Raw genomic sequence first — 15,089 nt, 5'->3', positions numbered from 1 at the left:
CAGAGATCTAAATGACCAGAATCACCCCCCCCAAAAAAAGGGGGGAGCCTAGTGGCACTAAGGAATTTCGGCTTTAAAAATCTATCTGGTTCCGTGGGTTTCAGAGAAAAGGACTGTGGACCTATAATAAACTGAGTGTTTTCTTTTTTCTTTTTATTTTCCTAAGGAATGTAGTTTTGGGGGAGGAATTCGCCCAAAACATGTGGAAGTTCCCAGGCCAGGGATTGAACTCATGCCACAGCAGTGACCCACGCTGCTGCAGCATCATTAGATCCTTAACCCACTGCACCACAAGTGAACTCCCGGATGATTTTTTTTTCTTTTTAGGGCCACATTCTCAGCATATGGAAGTTCCCAGGCTAGGGGTCCAATCGGATCCTTACCCACTGAGCAAGTCCAGGGATCAAAGCTGCATCCTTATGGATACTAGTCAGGTTCCTTACCACTGAGCCACGACGGGAACTCCCTGGGTGATTTCTAATATGAAAGCATTTGCCAATCAGAGAATGCCCATTTTGCTGGATATAAATTATGTTTTCTTTCCCTTTGCAACCATTTGCTTGCTCATTAGTTTGGGGTGGGGGAGGTTTTTTGACTAGGAACTGCTGGTTATAATTTTCAGACTAACACAAAAAAAAACAAAAACAGATGGCCACATATAATAGGACATATTAAATGTTAATTTCTTTGTTTTATACTCCTTAAGTGTGTATATATGTGGAACACAACAGTGATCATAAAATATTTAGGCATTAATATGTGTAAATAGTAAAATGTTGACTATCAAAGTACTTGAAAGCTTTACACAGGATATACCAGAGCTAGAGCAGAAATTTATTTATTTATTTATTTATTTATTTATTTATTTATTTGTCTTTTTGCTATTTCTTGGGCCGCTCCCACGGCATATGGAGGTTCCCAGGCTAGAGGTCGAATCGGAGCTGTAGCCACTGGCCTACGTACGCCAGAGCCACAGCAACGCGGGATCCGAGCCACGTCTGCAACCTACACCACAGCTCACGGCAACGTCAGATCGTTAACCCACTGAGCAAGGGCAGGGACCGAACCCGCAACCTCATGGTTCCTAGTCGGATTCGTTAACCACTGCGCCACGACGGGAACTCCGTAGAGCAGTAATTTACATCCAATTATTTATGAGTGAAGGTATCGCTTAAAAGGTGAGATGAAGAATTAGTGGATCACATAACTGAGACATTCAGCTTCAGAAATAGAGGAAGGGGAGTTCCCATTGTGGCACAGTGGTTAACGAATCCGACTAGGAACCGTGAGGTTGCGGGTTCGGTCCCTGGCCTTGCTCAGTGGGTTAACGATCTGGCATTGCTGTGAGCTGTGGTGTAGACTGCAGACGCAGCTCAGATCCCGAGTTGCTGTAGCTCTGGCATAGGCCGGTGGCTACAGCTCCGATTCAACCCCTAGCCTGGGAACCTCCATATGCCGCAGGAGCGGCCCAAGAAGTAGCAAAAAAAAAAAAAAAAAAAAGAAAGAAAGAAAGAAATAGAGGAAGGGGTTAAAGTACAATTAGAAATCTGTTTTTCTTTGTCTCTTATCACCTCTCCTCTGTACTACCTTTGTTTTCCAAAAAACTTTTCCTCGTGAGACAGAGATGACCACCATTTATCTCTAAAGTGAGGAACCCTAATAATAAGAACTCTTCTTCCCTGGTGGTTCCAGCGAAAGTCCCAAGAAAAGTCTTGATGGACCAGGCCTGTGTCACAGTCTCCATTCCTGAAGGTGAGAAGTAGTCAGTTCCTCCCAAACCACACAGACTAAGGATGTTCCTATGTGATGTGGTATTTATTTTCAGTTGGGAATCAATGTGGAAGTTACTTATCTTGTCAAAAGTATTTTAAGCTCTTCCCTCATCACTGTCAAAGACAGAATACTGAGGCAGCTGAGCAGGATGCACAATGAAAACAGAGATGCAAAACCAAACAACAACAATGAAAAAGCCATTTCCTGTAATAAACAATTTCCACAGACTGCAAAACATATGGAAGAAGGGGAAAGGTTCTTTGGAAATCTGTTTGATTTACTTAAAGTTACTTAAAGTAACAATGTAAGAGACTAAATCCTTAAAGTCACAATGTAAGTTACTTAAAGTAACAATGTAGGAAACTTAAAGTTACAATGTAAGTAAAGTAACTTGAAGTACTTAAAGTAACAATGTAAGGGACTAAATCCTATGACCACAGAATAGGTTTAAATGCCTATTTTAGAAAAGATGAAAGGTATCAAATAAACAACCTATGCTTCCATCTTAAGAACCATAAAAATAAGAGCAAACCAAACCCAAAGCAAGCAGAGGAAAAGAACTAATAAAGGTCAAAGTGAAAGTCAATGAAATAGAATCAATGAAGCAAAGCACTTGAAAAGATCAGCAACACTGAGAAGCCTTTAGATATACAGACCAAGGCAGAAATAGAAAGATAAATAGAGATGGAAAGAGAGAGGGAGAATGAGAAAAAACGTACAAATTACCAAAATCAGGAATGGAAGAGAGAACGTCTCTACTAACCTTAAAGAGACTGAAAGGATTGTTAGGGAATACTATGAACAACTGTACACCAACAAATTGGACATATTAGATGAAATGGACAAATTCCTGGAAAGATACAAGTTTTAAAAACTAACTCAAGAAGAAATTAAAAAGATGAATAGTCTAAATATTCATGTTTCTACTGCTGCTGTAATAAATTACCTCAAATTTAGTGGCTTAAAATCCCACAGATTTATTATCTCATATTTCTGTATATTGGAAGTTCAGCTCCCTGAGGAAAGGTTATTAGTCTCACTGGGCTAGAATCCAAGTGACAGCAGGATTACATTCCCTTCTGGAGGCTCTAGGGGACAATCTGTTCCCTTGAATTTTCCAGTTTCTAGGGGGCACCTGCACTCCTTGGCTCATGCTCACCTTCTATCTTCAAAGCAAGCAATGGCAGGTGTGCTTTGCATATCACATTGTTCTGACTCTTCTCCTTTTCTCTTTGACTTTTAAGAACGCTCATCATTACATGGGACCCAACTAGATAATCCAGGCTATTGTCTCCATCGCAAAGTCCTTAATTTAAGAGACATTTGCAAAGTTTATTTTGCCATATAAAACAATACATTCACAGGCTCAGGGGATTAGGACACGAGTATCTTTAGGAGAGCCTACAACAAGTGGAAAAACCAAAGCAGTGTTTTAAAACCTTCCAACAAAGAAAACCCAAGGCTCAGATTGCTTTACTGGTACATCCTTTGAAATATTTAACAAAGAAATAATAGCAATCTTTTACAAATCCTCTCAGAAAAATGGAGGAGAAGGGAACACTTCTAAACTCATTCTATGAGGTCAGTATTACTCTAATATCAAAGCCAGACAACAACATTATTAAAAAAGAAAACTACAAAGTAGCATCACTTAAGAATATAGGCACAGGGAGTTCCCATCGTGGCTCAGTGGTTAACGAATCCGACTAGGAACCATGAGGTTGCGGGTTCGGTCCCTGCCCTTGCTCAGTGGGTTAACGATCTGACGTTGCCATGAGCTGTGGTGTAGGTTGCAGACGCGGCTTGGATCCTGAGTTGCTGTGGCTCTGGCGTAGGCCGGTGGCTACAGCTTCAATTAGACCCCTAGCCTGGGAACCTCCATATGCCGTGGGAGCAGCCCAAGAAATGGCAAAGAGACACACACAAAAAAGAATATAGGCACAAGCTGCGGGAGCGGCCCAAGAAATAGCAAAAAAAGACAAAAAAAAAAAAAAAAGAATATAGGCACAAAAAACCTCAATAAAATACTAGTAAGTCAAGTCCAATAACAAGTAAAAAAGATTATATACCATGACCAAATATTTCAGTGTGCCAGGTTAGTTTAACATACCAAAATCAATTAATATAATACATTTTAATAGAGCAAAAACATAACATCTTTTTTTTTGTGGCCACACCTGCAGTATATGGAAGTTCCCAGGCCAGAGACTGAATCTGAGCTGCAGCTGTAACCTACACTACAGCTACAGCAACACCGGATCCTTTAATCCACTGCATCTCGCTAGGGATTGAACCCATGCCTCCACAACCACCCAAGCTGTTACAGTTGCATTCTTACCCTACTGTGCGATAGTGGGAACTCCACATCATCTTAATACTCTCATAAAAATGTTTAACAATACCCGACACCCATTTATGATAAATAGGAACCTGGAATAGAAGGTAATTTTCTCAGCCTGATAAAGGCCATCTACAAAAACCTGCAGCTAGTATCATACTTAATGAAGAAATGCTGAAGGCTTTCCCTGTAATATTGAGAATAAGGCAAAGATCACTGCTTTTACCTTGCCTGTATTGTACTAGATATTCCAGCCAGTGCAATTTGGCAAGAAAAAAAAAAATTAAAAGTCTCCGGATTGGAAAGAAAGAAATTAAATTGGCTTTATTTGTAGACAATATAATCCTCTATGTAGAAAATCCTAAAAAAATTACCAAAAACTTATTAGAACTAAAAAATAAATTCAAAAAAAAAATCACATAATTCAAGATCAATGTACAACAATCAACTGCATTCCTCTAGAAACAAACAATATGAAAATGAAAAGAAGAAAATTATTCACAATATAATCAGAGCAAAATGCTTAGGAATAAATTTAACAAAATATAAGACTTTGGTCACTGAAATAAAATAAAATATTGCTGAGAGAAATTTTAAAAGATTTAAATAAATAGGAAGATGTTGCATGTTCATAGATCAGAAGATTCAATATTATTAAGATGGCAGTGCTTCCTAAATTAATGTAGAAATTCAGTGCAATCCCTATAAAATGCCAGCAAGCTTATTTTTATGAAATTGTCACACTTATCCTAAAATGTATGTAGAAATGTAAAGAATCTAGAATAGCCAAACAATCTTGAAAAGAAGACCAAATCAGAAGACTTATACTACCTGATTTCAATACTTAATACAAAATAGCAGTAATTAAGACAGTGTAGTACTAGCATAAAGATAAGCATATGGAAAAAACGGAACACAATTTGAGTCTGGAAATAAATCTTTACAACTCATGGTCAACTGATTTCTGACAAAGATCCCATGGCAATCTAACAGGGAAAGGAGAGCTTTTTCCACACATATTGCTGTGACAATTGGATACCTACAAATTTAGACACCTCACACCGTAAAAGTTATAGAAATTTAGTGAACACCTTGAACTCAAGAAGGGTCAGGCCTTATGAATAAAGACCAAGTTCCTAGAGAAGAATAGGCCCTAGGACAAAATCCAAACAGATTCATTCTAAAGAAATCTATAACCAAGAAACCAACTCTAAAAGATCAGGATGATTCCCCAGTAATATAACAGCCTGCTAGAACGAAACTCAACACTCTTCAGAGGAAGAGTCTCCAATGTATCATCCACGATGTCAGCAAATGACCAAAAGAAAAAAATCACCAAACATGTGAAGAAATAAATAAAATTGCCTATGCCAGCCTTTTTTTTTTTTTTTTTTTTTCTTAATGGCTGCAACCGTGGAAGTTCCCAGGCCAGGGACTGAATGCCAGCTGAAGCTCCTGAAACACTGGATCATTTTAACCCACTGCACCAAACCTAGGATTGAATCCCCACCTGTGCAGCAATCCCTGCAGTTGGATTTTTTTCCCCTCTCATTTTTGGCAAGACTTTCCCCTGTGGTGCAAGGGGATCAGTGGCATCTTGGGAGTGCTGGGAACTGGGTTTGATCCCCTGGCCAGCACAGTGGGGGTTTTTTGGTTTTGTTTTTCTCATTTTGGGGCGCCTCTTGGCCAGGGATCAGATCCCAACCTCAGTTGTGATGTAAGCCACAATTGCGGCAACGCCAGACTCTTTACCCATTGCACCAGGAATTGAACTTGCCTCCCAGAGCTCCCAAGACACTGCAGATACCCTTGCACCACAGCAGAAACTCATCCAGTCAGATTCTCAACCCACTCTGCCAAGGTGGGAACTCTAGTCTTTTTTTTTTTTTTTTTTTTTAAATTACTGAATTTGACTCAAAGAGAAAAGGGTGAACAAAATTGCTAAGGCTACACTCCAGCCCTTTGGCTTCTTTTTTATCCCAAACAGGCCAATATTAATTCTTAAATGCTCAAGGTAAAAAACAGAAGAATGTTCAAGAATGAACTTCTTAAATTGTCTAAGTAAAAAGTGTTATTCGGATATCATGGAGTCTTTTATTGTTTGGCTCTGGATGCACTTATCAAAATGGATCCTATGGAGACTTCACTTTTTTTTTTTTAAACTGGAAAGAATAAATAGGAAATTCTGTAATAAATGATCTTGAATAAAGTCATTGTAAAATGATGGCAGTATTTTAAAGAAGCTGTCAGAGGATAGTTATTACCTACTAACACCACGTTGATTTCTGGAAACACGAAAAGGTTCTAAATGAGCATTACTGTTAGAATTAACATAGAACTTTCTAATAGTAAAATTTAAATAGCCTTTCTATTGTTAAATCAGGCAAAGTTACAGAGTGGGAGTAGGAACACCGTTATTATATTAATGAGGCTTTATATAGCCTAGAAAATCCATTATGTTTCATCTTGACTCATTAATTTGACATAATATGGCTAAAACTATCATTTCCGTTTTTCTACATGATCGGTCTACTTTCCTAGGAACTAAATAGTCTCCTACCACACCTTGATCACCATCTCCTTAGTTATTTTACTCACATTTAACACAGTATGATACCACCTCAAATAGAAGCAATTAGTTAAATAAAACAAAATAGCCTTATCACTTTGGTTCATAACTCAACCTCTTATTCCCTGAGGAAGGAAAGGGAAAATACTACACTAAATGCTGTTCATAATGCAAATAATTCAAGATACACAGGCAGAAAACTGGTCAGTGTATACTGGAGTAGCATGATCATAATTTTGTATTCAGGTCAGAATTATAGGAAAAAGTCTACATTCAAAGTTCATACATGGAGAAAAGATGAAATCAGAAGCAAAGTATTAACTTCACAGACAGAAGCTGAGGTTTAGGGTTCAAGCCATGTGCAAGGAAACAATTCATAAACAGAGAGATGAGCTCGCACCGTGGTGTAAGCCTGGACTAACTGCTCACTGCTCTAACCCTCAGTGGCTTAACAGATTGAACAGAGTATTTCCAACAAGTGTAAATAACTGTAAAACAAAACATGTTTCAGGAGGTTGCAGTGCTGTGTATTTGTGTAATTCTGAAAGGAAGTGACAAGGATCTTTTTTTAAAAATTGCATCTAATTCTCTTTATCTCTAATAATACTGAAAATAAGAATTCAAAGGTTTCTTCTAATTTGCAATTTTCTATATGTGAAAATTTTTTTACCAGGTATATAAGAAGACTCAGAAGCACATGCAGAATGAATATATGACCCTGCAATTCCACTCATGGAGCCCTTTAAGGGTTCCTATAGGCAGAGCTTATACAGCTAACAAAGAACTGTGGTTTGCAGAGTCCCAGAACCAGATCACGTAGTAAGTTTCAAGCTTAGACACAACAGCTTAATAGCCAGCACACTTTCTATCCTCACATATTTTATTTTTTCTTCCTCTTGCATTATTGCCCTGGCTAGGGCCTTCATTACAACACTGAATTGACGTGGTCATAGCAGACATCCTTGTCCTATTCCTGACATCAAAAGGAAAGCTGTCACAATTTCACCATTAAAATAGGATGCATACTATCACTTTTTGGTAGATTACAAAAATTCTCTTTCTATTCCTTGTAAGAAATGTTAAATTTTATCAGCAAATAGATATTGAACTTTATCAAATGTTATTTTTCTGCAGCTATTAAAAGGATCTTATCATTGTTCTTTTATTCTGATAATGCATGTTACATCACATTCCTTGAATAAATCCCATTTAGTTATAATGTATGCTATGGACTGAATATTTAAGTCCCCTCGAAATTCATATATTCAACTCCTAACACTTTGTGTAGTGGGGATGTGGCCTCTAAGATGACAACTGAGGTTAAATGAGGTCATAAGGGTGGGGTCCTGATCCCATAGAATTATTGTCCTTATAAGGAAAAGACATCAGACAGCTCCTGCTCTCAATTCATGGGCATTCGGAGGAAAGATCTCTGAGGACAAAGTGGCCATCTACAAGCCAGGAAGAGAGCTTCACCAGGAACCCAACCCAGCCAGAACCTTGATCTTAGACTTTCTAGCCTCCAAAACCATGAGATAATAAATTTCTGTTGTATCACGCCATATAGTCTGTGGTATTTTGCTATGGCAGCCCAAGCGAACTACTATGATTATGTTAATAAATTGTATTTGAGAATATTTTCTTCAGAATTTCTTTACCTACATTCTGAGGAGGTTTTATTTCTCATGAAATTCTTACAGGTTCATTTCTCATTATATCCTTGTTGAGTTTTGATATCAAGATTATGTTGGCCTCATCCTATAGCAGAGATTTTTTTTAAATTGCCATTTAGTTCTTAAATGTTGCATGAGAATATATAGGGGAACCATCTGGGCTTGCAGGTTTTCTTTGTGGAAATTAATTATAGACTCAATTTGTTTAATGGCTACAAGACTATTTTGATTTTCTAGTTTTCTTGTATCACATTAAACTGCATTTTCTAGGAATTTGACCTCTTTTTTCCTAAAAGTTCAAAAGTATTGGAGTAAAGTTGTTCACAATCAGCTTCTATTAACTTTCTAAATAGCTTAGAACAAACAGTTACTTGTGCTTTCTCTTTTATTATGTACATCTTATTAGAGGTTTATCAATTTTAGTTTTGTTGATTTAGCTTTCCACTGTATGTTAGTTATTTTATTAATTTCTACTCTTCACTATTTACTACTTTGACCTTTTGGAGTTTATTTTGTTGTACTTTTTCTAACTTTCTAAAATGAATGTTTAGATCATTGATATTCAGTCTTTTTAATTTCCTAATATACACATCTTTAGCCCAGTAATTAACCTCTAAGTACTATTTAGCTGCATCACACAAGTTTTAATAAGCTGTATTTTTATTATCATTCAACTCAAAATACTATGGAATTTCCATTGTGATTTCTCCTTTGATACATGAGTTACTTGGTAATATATTTATAAATGTCTTCAACGTATGAATATTTTCTAGTTTTTTGTTGTTGTTTTGTTTGTTTGTTTGTTTGTTTTGCTTTTTAGGGCCGCACCCTCAGCATATGGATGTTCCCAGGCTAGGGGCTGAATCAGAGCTGTAGCTGCCAGCCTACACTACAGCCACAGTAACGCCAGATCAGAGTTGCATCTGTGACCTACACCACAGCTCACTGCAGCGCAAGATCCTGAACCAACTGAGCAAGGCCAGGGATCAAACCTGAATCCTCATGGTTCCTAGTCAGATTCGTTTCCACTGAGCCACAACAGAAACTCCAATATTTTCTACTTTTATGATAAAATTCAACCTTAACTTCATTTTGATCAGAAAGCATGCTATATATAATTTCAATCATTTGAAATATATTTAGACTCTATCGTACAACAATGGTCAATTTTTACTAGTGTTCTTTTTATCTTTGAAAAATATAGGAAAAGAAAAAAACAAAATTAAAAAGTCCATATATTCTGCAGTTGCTGCATGAAATAAAATTGGGTTAATTATTTTTGTTCAAGGCTAGGACATGATCTTTTGACTTTCTATTAAAATCTCTCACTATAATTATTGATTTATTTATTCTTGTAGTTGTTTCCATATTTGCTTTGGTGGGGACAAGGGCTATTACAAGTCACCACAGGAATTTAGAATATTTTTACACTTTTTTCTGAATTAAGTTTTTTATCATTACAAAGGGCTCTTTTTATCTCTGCTAATTATTTTTGCCTTAATATCTATATCTGCTTTCCTTTGGCCTGTTATTTCATAGTATATATTTTTTCCATGTTTTTACTTTCAATCTTTCCTTATTCTTACACTTTAGCAAAATACATTTGGTTTTTGTTTTTTTTTTTCTTTTTAATGAGTCTTAACTTTTCTGTCTTTTACTTGGAAAGTTTAATCCATGTATCTGTCTAGGTTCACTCGGAAGAGACAAACAATGGTCATTTGAAGAGAAAATGTAATATAAAGAATTACCAACTATAGTAGGGCTTGGGGTAATAAAAGGATTAGTTAGTAAAAAGCAGAGAATTCTAATAAATACAGTAGATATAAGGAAGAGACACTGCTCTAGGGCTGAGATAGTATTCAAGAAAAAGTACACCTCCCACCCACCAACTTAAGGCTGAGAGATCAGAGCCAGGGCTCCACTGGATAGCAGAGAGGTCTCTGTGGAGCCACATGGGTGGAACTTTCTGGAAGTCTGCCTTCTGGAACTCACCAGAAATCCTCATTCCAGGATGCTGGGGAAAGCTGTTCATGGGGAGGCATCTCATAACACCACCCAAGAAATGGAAAGGGGCTGACCCCTGGATGTTGCCAGCCACCATGCTCACAGGCACATTGTGGTGGAGAATAGACACGTGCCTGAGGCTGGGGAAGCACGCACCACAGAACGTAGAGGCTGGAAAGCTGTGCGGGCTGCAGGAGCCTGAAGAGTGAGCACAGTAGAACCAGGAAGTAAAAACCATTTCTTTCTGTAATATTCCTCCAGCGCCCTCTACTGACAAAGCCTCTGTGCCACCTGGCAAAGGAGAAAATATTTAAAAGGCCCAGAACGATTTTCCCAGAACAGAAAAAAGGGTGAATTTGGAGCTGGGACAATAAGTCAAAAAATGGCACACAGACATAAATCGCAGCAATATCTTTTTTGATCCACCTCCTAGAGTAATAAAAGTAAAACCAAAAATAAACAAATGGGACCTAATTAAACTTAAAAGTTTTGCACGGAAAAGGAAAACATAAAAAATTTAAAAAAAATTAAAACCTGAAAAGACAACCCACAGAATGGGAGAAAATATTTGCAAATTAAGCAATCAACAAGGGATTAATCTCCAAAATATACAAACAACTCATGCAGCTTTATATCAAAAAGCAAATAACCCAATCAAAAAATGGGCGGAAGATCTAAATAGACAATTCTCCAAAGAAGACAGACAGATGGCCAAAAAGTATGTGAAAAGATGCTCAACATTCCTAATTATTAGAGAAATGCAAATCGAAACTATAATGAGATATCACCTCATACCAGACAGAATGGCCATCATCAAAAAGTCTACAAACAGGAGTTCCCTTTGTGGCTCAGTGGTTAATGAATCTGACTAGGAACCATGAGGTTGTGGGTTCCATCCCTGGCCTTGCTCAGTGGGTTAAGGATTCGGCATTGCCATGAGCTGTGGTGTAGGTTGCAGACGTGGCTTGGATCCCGCGTTGCTGTGGCTGTGGCGTAGGCTGGTGGCTACAGCTCTGATTAGACCCCTAGCCTGGGAACCTCCATATGCCACAGGAGAGGCCCCAGAAAAGGCAAAAAGACAACAACAACAAAAAAAAGTCTACAAACAATAACTGCTGGAGAGGGTGTGGAGGAAAAGGTACCCTCCCACAGTGTTGGGAATGTAAATTGATGCAACCACTATGGAGAACAATGTGAAGTTTCCTTCAGAAACTAAATGTAGAACTACCATATGATCCAGCAATCCCATTCCTGGTCATCTATTCAGAGAAAACCGTAATTCAAAAAGATACATGCAACCCAATGTTCACTGCAGCCCTGTGTACAATAGCCAAGACATGGAAGCAATCTAAATGTCCATCAACAGAGGAATGGATGAGGAAAATGTGGCACATATATACAATGGAATATTACTCAGCCATAAAAAGAAGGAAATAGTGCCATATTCAGCAACATGAATGGACCTAGAAATTCTCATACTAAGTGATGTAAATCAGATAAAGACATACCATATGAGACCACTAATATCTGGAATCTAATAGAAAAATGATACAAAAGAAATTAATGGCAAAACAACAGACTCAAAGATTTCCAAACCAAATTTTAGGGAGTTCCTGTTGTTGTTCAGCAGTAACAAGCACAACTAGTATCCATGAACACGTGGGTTTGATCCCTGGCCCTGCCCAGTGGGTTAAGGATCCAGGGTTGCCATGAGCTGCAGTTAGCCACAGATGCAGCTCAGATCTGGCATTGCCATGGCTGAAGTTCAGGCCAGCAGTTGCAGCTCCAATTTGACCCCTAGCCTGGGAACTTCCACATGCTGCAGGTGCAGCCCTAAAAAGCAAACAAAACAAAACAAAACAACACACACACACACACACACACACACACACACACACAAACCAAGCTTATGGTTACCAAAGGAGAAGAGGGAGAAATTAAAGTATCAAGCACCTGCTGTATAGAACAGAGAAATACACTCAATACTCTGTAGTGACCTATATGGGAAAAGAATCTGAAAAGAAATGGATGTATGTAAATGAGTAACCGATTCACTTTATTGTACACCTGAAACTAACACAACATTGTAAGTCAACTATATGCCAATTAAATTAAAAACAAAACGATGAAAAAAGCACACAGTCCATTTATACGTTAATGTTATTACTTGTACATCTGAGTTTAAAGACACCATCTCACAATGTGTTTGATATATGTCCACTTGTTTTTATGTTCCTCTTTGTCCCCTCCCCCCTTTTTTTTTTTTTGGTTAAGCCTTTTTTTTCTTTTGGCCCTACCTGCTGCATGTGGAAGTTCCTGGGTCAGGTCAGGGATTGAACCCACATCACAGCAGCAACCCGAGCCAAATCAGTGACAATGCCAGATCCTTAACCTGCTGAACTGCAAGAGAACTCCCAGTTAAATATTTCTAATATTCTATTTCCCCTCCTCTAGTAGTTTAGAAAATATGCATTATTTTGCTCCTGTTTTAGAGGGAATTCTGATTATAAAACGTCATTTTACATACAAATTTTTAACAGCCTTATTGAGGTAAATTACCTAATAATTACTATAAAAGTAATTACCATAAAATTAACTCATTTTAAGTGTGCATTTAAGTTATTTTTTAGTAATTTTACAGAGTTGTGAAACCATCCCACAGTTCAGTTTTAGGACATTTATATTGCCCACAAAAGAAATCTTACAGCAGATTTGCAGTTACTGCCTTTCCCATCTCTTAGTCTTAGGCAAACACTGATCTTTTTCTCTCTATAGTTTTGCCTTTTCTAAAATTTCATATAAATCGGATGATACAAAATGTGGTCTTTTGTGTCTGGCTTCTTTCGCTTAGGATAACATTGCTACACTTCTTTTTATAGCCAAATGGTAATATATCTTATGTCTGCACTATATTTTGTTCACCCATTAGCCAGTTGATAGATATTTGAATTATTTCCGCTTTTTTAGCTATTATGAATAATGCTTCTATGACCATTTGTGTACAAGTCTTTGTATGGACATATATTTTCTCTTTGAAGGGATAAATACCAAAGGAAAGAAATGCTTGCGTTATGTGGTAAATTTAACATTTTAAGAAATTGCCGGAGTTCCCGTCGTGGCGCAGTGGTTAATGAATCCGACTAGGAGCCATGAGGTTTCAGGTTCCATCCCTGACCTTGCTCAGTGGGCTAAAGATCCGGCGTTGCCGTGAGCTGTGGTGTAGGTTGCAGACGTGGCTTGGATTTGGCGTCGCTGTGGCTATGGTGTAGGCCGTCGGCTATAGCTCCAATTCAGCCCCTAGCCTGGGAATATCCATATGCCATGGGAGCGGCCCTAGAAAAGGCAAAAAGACAAAAAGACAAAAAAAAAAAAAATTGCCAAAATATTTTCCAAATTGACTATAACATTTACAGTCCTGCTAGCAATGTATGAGGGTTCCAGCTTCTCTGTATCCTCAGCAACATTTGTTATTGTCTTTTTAATTATGATTGTTCTTGTGGGTGTGATGTGTTATTATAATTTTAATTTGCATTTAACTAATAACTAATGATATTGAGCATCTTTTCAATGTACCTATTGGCCATTCATATATCTTTCTTCGATGAAATGTCTATCCAAATCTTTCCCCTCTATTCTCTTGAGTTGTAAGTGTTCTTTACATATTATGGATAGAAGTCCCTTAACATATAAATGATTTACAAATATTTTTCAATCTGTGGCTTGTTTTTTCATTTTGTTATTATGTCTTCTGAAGGACAAAAGTTTTTAATTTTTATGAAGTCCAATATATCAATCTTTTCCTTTTATTACTTGTGTAATAAGTAATACACAAGTAATCTAAGAAATGCTCTTTATAGCTAAGAAAACTTTGCCTAACCCAAGACTATGACAATTTATCCCTATGTTTTCTTCTAGGATTTTCATACCACTAGTTCTTACATTTATATCAACGATCTATTTTGAGTTTATTTTTGTGTGTGCTATGAAGCAAGGATCTAAATCCATCATTGTGCATGTGGATATCTAATTGCTCCAGCACTTTGTTGAAAAAAATTATCCTTTCCTTCACTGAATTGTCTCAGCACCTTTGTTGAAACCTGATTTATAATAAATATAAGAATCTATATCTGGACTCAAAAATATATTCATGACTTGTGTGTGTCTTTTTTAGGGCCATACCTGAGGTATATGGAGGTTCCCAGGCTAGGGGTTGAATTGAGCTGCAGCTGCCAGCACATACCACAGCCACAGCAAAGCCAGATCTGAGCCGCATCTGTGACCGTACACCACAGCTCATGGCAACACCGGATCCTTAACCCATGAGAGAGGCCAGGGATTGATCCCACATCCTCATGCATACTAGTCGGATTCATTACCACTGAGCCACAATGAGAACTCCTGACTTGCTGAATTCTAATGATAGTAAATATTTTACTTTTTCCCCAAAGTACTTTAACTCTGTTTAACCTTCTCCATTGGTTTATATGCTAGTGTGATCATATTTCAGTTTCTATATATTTTGAACCCTGCCCCCAAATCCTAGTTATTATTTGATAGAGTCTCTGTTTATTCAGATTTACCCATACATTTTACCATTTTTGTGTTCTTCATTCCTTCTGGCATCTGGGAACTTCTACTTAGGACCATTTTCATTTTTTGCCTAGAGAACACCCATTGGTATTTCCTTTAATATGAGTCTACTGATGATGGATCATCTTAGTTTTTATTTGCG

General features: G+C 37.5%; 1 long non-coding RNA gene across 1 annotated transcript in view; it reads right to left on the bottom strand.

The window, feature by feature from the left end:
* Window positions 1–15,089, bottom strand: part of LOC146403475 (uncharacterized) — a 56,396-nt gene that overhangs the window by 17,538 nt on the left and 23,769 nt on the right. The window contains exon 3 of the long non-coding RNA XR_014804081.1: window positions 12,655–12,757. This is a non-coding gene — a long non-coding RNA (uncharacterized LOC146403475). The remainder of the gene's footprint in view (window positions 1–12,654; window positions 12,758–15,089) is intronic.

This window comes from Sus scrofa, chromosome 5, assembly GCF_054392235.1.
Source record: "Sus scrofa isolate SSC_HxYL_T2T_F1_AM1 chromosome 5, Sscrofa_HxYL_maternal_Yorkshire_Landrace_v2.0, whole genome shotgun sequence".
Classification (NCBI taxonomy): domain Eukaryota; kingdom Metazoa; phylum Chordata; class Mammalia; order Artiodactyla; family Suidae; genus Sus; species Sus scrofa.
This window is presented reverse-complemented; position numbering and strand designations above follow the sequence as displayed.